The following is an 8,390-nucleotide window of genomic DNA, read 5'->3' on the forward strand; positions in this document are numbered from 1 at the left end:
GCAATCAGTGCTCCATTTGCCTGGGTTCAATTTTTAACCAAAGGGTGGGAGAAGAGCAAAAAAGGATCAAAATCTCACTGAAGGATCAGTGAGCAGCAGGAAAACAAATTAAAAAAAAAAAGTTCGAGGGGACACATGCGTTCCCCAGTTTACTCATTACTGCACATGGGAACCTGGGATTTGATATCCCTGTCACAGTTTGCGATCAATATCTGCCAATGATTCGTTGCGTCTGGGACCCTCCCTCGCCGTAAACTCACTGGTGAGAAGCAGGAAGGGGAGTGAGAGCTGCGGAGGCGGCTGAAAGGGGTTGATTAGTTGGTTTTCTTGGAGAATTGTTTGAAGTAGTCGCACAGCTCTAATAACCAAGCATGGAAAAGAGATGGCTAAGGGGGGATACGACTGAGGTCTATACAATCATGACTGGTATGCAGAAAGTAGATAAGGAAGGGTTGTTTACTCCTTCTCATAACACAAGAACTAGCAGTCACCAAATGAAATTAATAGGCAGCAGGTTTAAAACAAAAAAAAGGAAGTATTTCTTCACACAACACACAGTCAACCTGTGGAACTCCTTGCCAGAGGATGTTGTGAAAGCCAAGACTATAACAGGGTTCAAAAAAGAACTAGATAAATTCATGGAGGATAAGTCCATCAATGGCTATTAGCCAGGATGGGCAGGGATGGTGACCCTAGCCTCTGTTTACCAGAAGCTGGGGATGGGTGACGGGGTGGATCACTTGATGATTACCTGTTCTATTCATTCCCTCTGGGGTACCTGGCATTGGCCACTGTCAGAAGACAGGATACTGGGCTAGATGGACTCTTGGTCTGACCCAGTAAGGCTGTTCTTATGTTCATTTCTTCTCCAAGGTCTGAAGACACTTCACCCATATAGAGCAAGGGGTAGAGCAGGAGAAGGATGTGAAAACAACAAAATACATTTTTTAAAAATCAGTCAACGTTGGCAGGGGGTCTCCCAGAGCATCCTGTCTCACCAGTGTCTGCCTTTAGACTATAAGCAATTTGGGGCAGGGACTGTTTGTTTGTTCCATGTACACAGTCAAGAACGTAGCTGGTGTTGAATAATAAATCTGGCTCCGGCCCAAGGGCAAGAGCAGAGAATAAAGAACCACCTGGTAAATGTTCTTGATCTCAAACAAAATGCAACATTCTTCATTTGGGAGGGCAGGATCAGCATAGGGTCTCACATCCTTCCGTTTGCTAGTGGCAAACACAGAATCATAGAATATCAGGGTTGGTCATCAACCCTGATATCAGGAGGTCATCTAGTCCAACCCCCTGCTCAAAGCAGGACCAATCCCCAATTTTTGCCCCAGATCCCTAAATGGCCCCCTCAAGGATTGAACTCACAACCTTGGGTTTAGAGTAACAGCCGTGTTAGTCTGTATTCGCAAAAAGAAAAGGAGTACTTGTGGCACCTTAGAGACTAACCAATTTATTTGAGCATAAGCTTTCGTGAGCTACAGCTCACTTCATCGGATGCATACTGTGGAAACTGCAGAAGACATTATATACACAGAGACCATGAAACAATACCTCCTCCCACCCCACTCTCCTGCTGGTAATAGCTTATCTAAAGTGATCACTCTCCTTACAATGTGTATGATAATCAAGTTGGGCCATTTCCAGCACAAATCCAGGGTCAATGCTCAAACCACTGAGCTATCCCTCCCCCTCCGCCACAGGAAGCTACAGGCTGCAGAAGGGTTTGATGGGTGGACTTTGAGATACTGAAGTTCACTGCTCAGAGGCCACTTGGATAAATCTGCACTGTATCTCTTCAGACTTATTGCTGCTGAGATCTGGGGGACAATTTCAGTGGAATCCCAGGGAAGACGAGTTGGCTCACAACTGCCCAGCTGGTGGAGTCGAACAGACAAGCGATCGACCACTCTGCGATCTGGACATGGAAAGCAGAATAAAACCAAGAGCCACTCGTCCCTGTGCTAGGGACTCCCAGTCCTGGTTGACCAGACTGATCCACAGATTAGCCATTAGCAGCAAAGCTCTTCGTGCCCAGTAACTAGTTCAGTGCAATAAACAGACTTGGCTGTGATCTACAGCAACACTTTAAAAAAAAAAAAAAAAAGAGAATTTTTTTGTCAAAAATGTTCTGTTTGATTCAACCACCGAAAATTGGGGGGGGGGGGACTTTTTGGTTCAAAATTTTCAGCTGTCAGTGAAACGTTTGGCTTTCAAAAACGGATTTTTTTTCTGGAAGACTCTGTTTTTTTAAAAAACTAAAAATGATCATAGAGAACCAACCTTTTTGCGGTTTCAAGTTTGTGTTGAAAAAAATTGGAAAAACTTTTGCAGGAAATTTTGGAAAAAAAAATCAAAATTTCTTTAAATTGCCATAAAAGATATTGGTGATCTTTGGAGCAGCTCTAGTTGGTACATCTTATTCCGGTTTCTGCTAGAATTCACCTGTCATGGGGAGCAAAGTGGGCCCAGCTGTTCTGCTGTCCACATTGGCTGTTGAATTCAATGGGAATTGTTCTACTGATTTCCGTAGGCGTTGGAGAAGGCCTCGTAAAAACACCTACCACCCACTGGGCAGTGGTTCAGGATCCAGAAGTGGGATGGAAACTGTCCAAGGTGGCATCCAGACAGCTTGTCCAGTGGCACATTGATACCTCAGAAGCTGGAAGGGGGGCCCAGAGTCACAATCAGAGGGCGCTTTGAGTCATGAAGAGAGAGACACCACAGCAGGGCAAGATCTAGCCAGGAGGAAGTGCAACTGTGGTGAGTGGAACCCTTTACAGGCACCATCACCATAATATCTGAACACCTCCCAATCATTAATGTAGTCATCCTCACGACACCCGTGTGTGAGACCAGGCCGTGCTAGTATCCCCATTGTACAGAGGGGAAACTGAGCCAAAGAGCAGCTAAGTGACTTCTCTACAGTCACGTAGGAAGTCTGTGCCAAGGCGGGGCATTGAATTTGGGCCTCCCACATCCTAGGGTAGTGTGCTGATCACTTCCCCATCCTTTCTCTCCATCCTGGGAGCAAGGAGGGAGGACTTGGCCCCTCCACAACAGCTGTGCCCTGTGAAGCAGTGACCCCAAGTTCCCTGACCCAAATCTTTCCCTCCCCCAGACCACAATACGTGCACAGTAAAGCCAGTGGCGGTGTGTGGAAATGATCCCAGCTTTATGCCTTGCCCAACGGGATCTCTCACTGGCCAAATCCTCAGCCCAGCGCCCCTTGGTAGCAGGGCTGCTAGAACAGGTCCATGAGATCTGGGGCTAGGAAGTCCCGGTAGAGTTCCTGCACAGATAATCCCTTTGCCATTAGCTCATGGGATACCATGGGGAGGGGGGCAGAGAGTGCTGAGGGACTCTTCCGTGGAGCAACGTTGGACTGAGCTGGGAGGAATCCCTGCCGTGGTGCAGCTACGCTGCGTGAATGGACGTGGTTGGAATCCTTGCTATGACTCGGGCGGAACTCGTGTGTTTGCAACGGTGCTGGCAACCCTTGGGTAAGGCTAGGAGCATGTGAGTGTGTGGCTGGGGAGTGATTTGAAAGGGGAGCAGGCGCTCAAGGTTCCCACCGCCGGTGATGGCAACTGCTGCTTTCTCTGCCACTGAGGGGCCAAAGAAAAGTGCTGCCATAGGGCAAAGAGATTGTCTCCTGCCTCTAGTCCGCGGCCTTGCTCCGACAAGGACTCAAACCATCCCAAGCCTGGAGTAAGGTTGACGTCCCTTTACTGTGATTAAAAAAAGAGAAGGTAAGATTAGTTTGTAATACCCACACCTCAGATGAAAACCCAGACCTACTGAAGGCAACAGGAGTTTTTGCAATTGACTTCAGTAGGGCAGGATTTCACTCCCATCTTTGCTGCCTCTTGAGCAATCACTCCCCTTTTGATTGATTACGTGGTGAGCAAGCCCTTCGCAAACGCGTGTACTGACGGAGACTTCCCTTTATTGGAGAAGTTGTAAGTCAACACAGCACCATTGGATGTGTTCTGGAAAGAACCCTGAGCACGTGCATTTTGGATCCAAAATGACACTACAAATCCCAAGTGAAATAGGCCCCACAGTCCTGCCTTATTTAACTCAGAGGAAGGGAAGAACCAATGCCCATGCTTCCAGCCAGGAAGCAGATTCTTTAGATGGAAGAGCTAAGATCAGCAGGGAATGGCCAGGGAGGATGGATTGAGTCAGCTAGCTTTATCCACCCATCCCACTGAGATTTATTCATGGATCGCTGGTTTGATCTGGCAGGGGATAATATAAAGGGAATTATGTTTAGGTTATACATTCCCAATCCCTTCGGACTCATGGTGTGGAGCACCCTAGCTGTGCAGAGCCAGCTGGTCTGAAGAATCCAGCCTGCCGTGGGACATGGTGATTTCACTGAGTGCAATTATTTTTCCATTTTCCATGTCCAATCAAGTTCCGGTTAGGAATCAGCACTGCTTAGTGTAGGTATCAAACAGCTGGATTGCCTGAACTGCCTCCTTTCTCTGTTACCTCCCAGGGCAGGAGATGTTATGGATGCCATGTGGAAATCCCAGATCCGTTGTTCCAGCCTGCCAGTTTCGGTGTGCAGGATTTTGGCTCTGATCTTAAACCCCATGGTGAGTCACCTAGATGTGCATCTTTCTCATTCCCTCATGTTGTCATGGCAAATGCTCAGAGATCTGCAGCAAGTCAAAGGTCCAGCAGATGGAGAAAGGGGAATAATGGCCTAGTGGTTAAGTTACTGGCCTAGGATTCTAACAGATGTGCCATGGACTCCCTGTGTGAGCTGGGGCAAGTCACTTAATCTCTCTGTGCCTCATTTCCCATCTGTAAAACAGGGATAACAATCCGGACTTTCTCCCACTCCTATTTTGATTATAAACTCTTCAGGGCAGGGATTGCCTTTTACCATGTGTACACCACAACGAGGCCCTGAATTTTGGCTTGGACCTCTGCACACTGTTGTAACACACCTAATAATAAATATCTTTGGTTTCAGTGTGTCAGCTTTGTCAAGTATTTTAATGCTCCATGGGCACAGAATGTACCTCCTTTACGGGGGGAGCACCTGAGTGCAGGCTTGTGTTTTGTTAAAATAAACACCGTCTTTCAACAACCGTGAACATGTACAATGTGTTGGCTGATTAGCGGGCCAGCTGTTGCACTTTCGTGCTGATTGCTTTAGGGATGACTGCCAGGAATAAATCAGCGAGGTTGCTTGGGGAAATGTAAAGACCATGATTTACATTTGAAAATTTGATCTCTCAATAGTTTCCGAAATGCATCTTATACGGCAAGTGTTTGCCTCAGTATTTGCATTGATGGCTGTGGTGAGATGTAAATTGATAAGCACTTCTGGATCCTCCGAGTGAAATGCATGCCATTTCCTCCAACCGGTATTACATTATGAATTTATATTTGTGATCATTTCCCTCATGCATTGTCTGAAAATGACTCTTCTGCTCTGAGCCCTACTGGGTCAAGCTCGCTAACTGAAATCAAGCTACATCCGCTTCTTCCTCAAGCTGAAATAGGACAATGATAATAATAATAATAAACTTTATGGAGACAGTGCTGGGTTTCCATGTCCTGCCTGTTGATGATCAAATTCTGGGTTCAATAACGCAGCTAAAAACAGTTAAGGCATAGAGGTGAGAATGTCCTTTGTTATTTTGAGTAGGAATTTTTTCTGTAACAATCTGCATTCCATTTTCATATCCCTGACTGGTTATTTGTGGTTTGCTTCTCGTATATCAGTGTGTGCCTTTGTTATCTCCCTGTAAAGCAGCTGGCCGCTCACCCTTGGTGCTGCCCCTAGACAAACAGATCCCGGTAATGCATCTAGGCCGATAGATCGAGCTGGAAATTAGAGAGACTGAGAAAAAGGGGTATATGTGAGTAGCAAAGAGAGGAGAAACACACCTGTTTTGCAAATTCACTATATTTTAAATACTCATTGAGGCAGATCCTCCGCTGGCCTAAATCAGCGCAGCTGCACTGAAATCAAACGAGCTAAGGATCTGGCCCCTAGTTCCTGAAAATTCAAAGGAGAGCAGTGAACCATCCACCGATAAAATCATATTGACGCTGACTAAATGGACTTCAGGTCTGATCCAGAGTCTGGCAATTGCTATGATTGCTCTGTTACCAGGCTAATTTAAAATAGAATTTCCTTAGTTTCTCTGAATTGCCAGAGATCTGAATGACCTGTGTGGAGCAGAGTAAGAGGCTTTTATTTCAGACTTCAATGCCAGCATCACATTCAAATAGCTGTGCTGAAATGGGGTATTTGTGCAAGGAATAGTAAGGAAGGGCAGACAGTTCATTAGCTTATAACATACCAGGGTTGGATATATATCACTGATCTGGGTAAAGCTTGCTTCATTTCAGATGCTGCTTGTTATGGCAGGATGGGATATGAAACAGGAATTGGGAGGCAAAATGGGATGCTGGGTTTCCACCTGTATATCGGTATCCAGGTTGGTGGTGTAGCCCGCAGCCCCTGCACAGCTATGCTGGTGTCCCAGCTCCGGGAGTGCACAGTATAAGCTTAGGTTACGCGTGTGTTTTTCAAGGTAGAATTACAGCAGGATTTCCACACTGATCCTCTAGACCTTTATCCTACATGCGTTTTGATTGGCTGTGGCCTGGGTCCAGCAGAGCGCTTCTGCAGGTGCTTAACTATAAGCACTTGCTTAGTCTCAGCGACTTCAGTGGGGCAACTCAGGTGTACTTAAGTGTCTTGCTGGGCTGAGGCCTGGGGGTATTATGTAAAGGTCGCAAACGTCTGCGGGTTTTCTCGCCCTTTTAAAATAGGGGTGGAAGAATAACATGGAGATTGTAGTCGCTGGTCTGAAATTGGCCCGTCACATCCCATTTAAGTTTGCGGGTGATAGTGAGACCTCAGTAATGCATAAGCTTTGTGCTACTCCTCTACACAGGGGTAATTTCATCCTGGATGAATCTCTTGCAATAACCCATGGCCAGACTCTGCGGCCAACAGATGGCAGCAAAACAAGGGCTAGGACAAGAACTCAAGACATGTGGCTTGAAATATGTAAGCCTCTGCCCAGTGAGCAAAGGGAGAACTGTCATTATAGTAAACTGATTTTTTCCATCCAATAGAGGTGGGGTTACCAGTTTTGGTTGGATGTATTCCTGGAGGTTTCATCACAGGACAAATGTTTAATTCCAGATTAATCTTTGATTCCTGGAGACACCAGGACAATCTTGGAGGGTTGGCATAGAAGGGAAGAATACACATACACACAGATCTGTTAATTTACGCATTGTCATTAGAGACATTAAAGAGCTTGAAGAAAAGGAGTACTTGTGGCACCTTAGAGACTAACCAATTTATTTGAGCATGAGCTTTCGTGAGCTACAGCTCACTTCATCAGATGTATCAAATAAATTTGTTAGTCTCTAAGGTGCCACAAGTACTCCTTTTCTTTTTGCGAATACAGACTAACACGGCTGTTCCTCTGAAACCTGTCATTAAAGAGCTTAACGCACAAACATCTATTTAATTAATGTGTGCTAAGGAAACGAGAGAACACAAGGCGCTACCGTAAAGGTTCATTGTAAATTGTGCCATGGAGAAAGAGGAGTGAAAATGTTTACAAAGTGAACCAATCAAGACAAAACATATAGATCTTGTCCTTGTTACTAATGCTGTGCTAGGTTAAGAAAGCCAGAAATGTCTGGAAAGAAAAGCTGGTCAGGAATTTTTTTGACAAAATGATTTTTCATCAGAAAATCCTAATTTGTCAAAGCAGAAACTTATTGGGTCAGTTTATATGAAAATTTGGTCCGGAAGGTTTTTTCAGGGCCAGGCTGGAGTTCCTGAGAGAGACCAAGACCAACCCACCCCTCCCAAGATAACCAGCGGCTTGGTAAGTCATCTGAGATAGGAATACTCAGCTTCAAGTCACTGGTTTGAATGAATCAGAGCAAGCATTTGAACCTAGATCTCCTACACCCCAGTTGAGTGCCCTAAGGACTGGGCTATAAAGTCAGTATAGTGCTGGCTCCGTCCAATGAATATTTTGTTATTTATACCAAGTGGAACACCTCCAACAGGAGAGATTCTATAACACAAGGTCTTGCACTTGGGTCTCCCACATTGTGGATGAATGCCCTAACCATTAGGCTAGTGGCTGTTCTGGGGTAGAGCTCTCTGGTGTCTTCTTTTTGTTTGTGGAGCAAAAACAACTGTCAAACCCAAGTTTTTTTTCCAAAGAGAATTCTTGTTTTCGAGCCAGCCCTACGTGAAAGTGTCCTTTCCTTTTCTTTATTCACACTCTTTGTTTACTTTGTGCCTCTGAGGCACCATTCTAGGGAGCACTTGTGCCGGTGAGTAACTTGAAGTACATGAGTAATCCTATTGAGTT

General features: G+C 45.5%; 1 long non-coding RNA gene across 1 annotated transcript; it reads left to right on the forward strand.

Moving 5' to 3' along the window:
• Positions 1-1,759: 1,759 nt before the first annotated feature.
• Positions 1,760-4,995, forward strand: LOC142073038 (uncharacterized). Its single transcript, XR_012669741.1, has 2 exons — positions 1,760-2,769; positions 4,514-4,995. It is a non-coding gene; the product is annotated as an uncharacterized LOC142073038 (long non-coding RNA).
• The last annotated feature ends 3,395 nt before the right edge of the window (positions 4,996-8,390 follow it).

The sequence above is a fragment of the Caretta caretta genome, chromosome 8 (genome assembly GCF_965140235.1).
Source record: "Caretta caretta isolate rCarCar2 chromosome 8, rCarCar1.hap1, whole genome shotgun sequence".
NCBI classification, from domain to species: Eukaryota; Metazoa; Chordata; order Testudines; family Cheloniidae; genus Caretta; species Caretta caretta.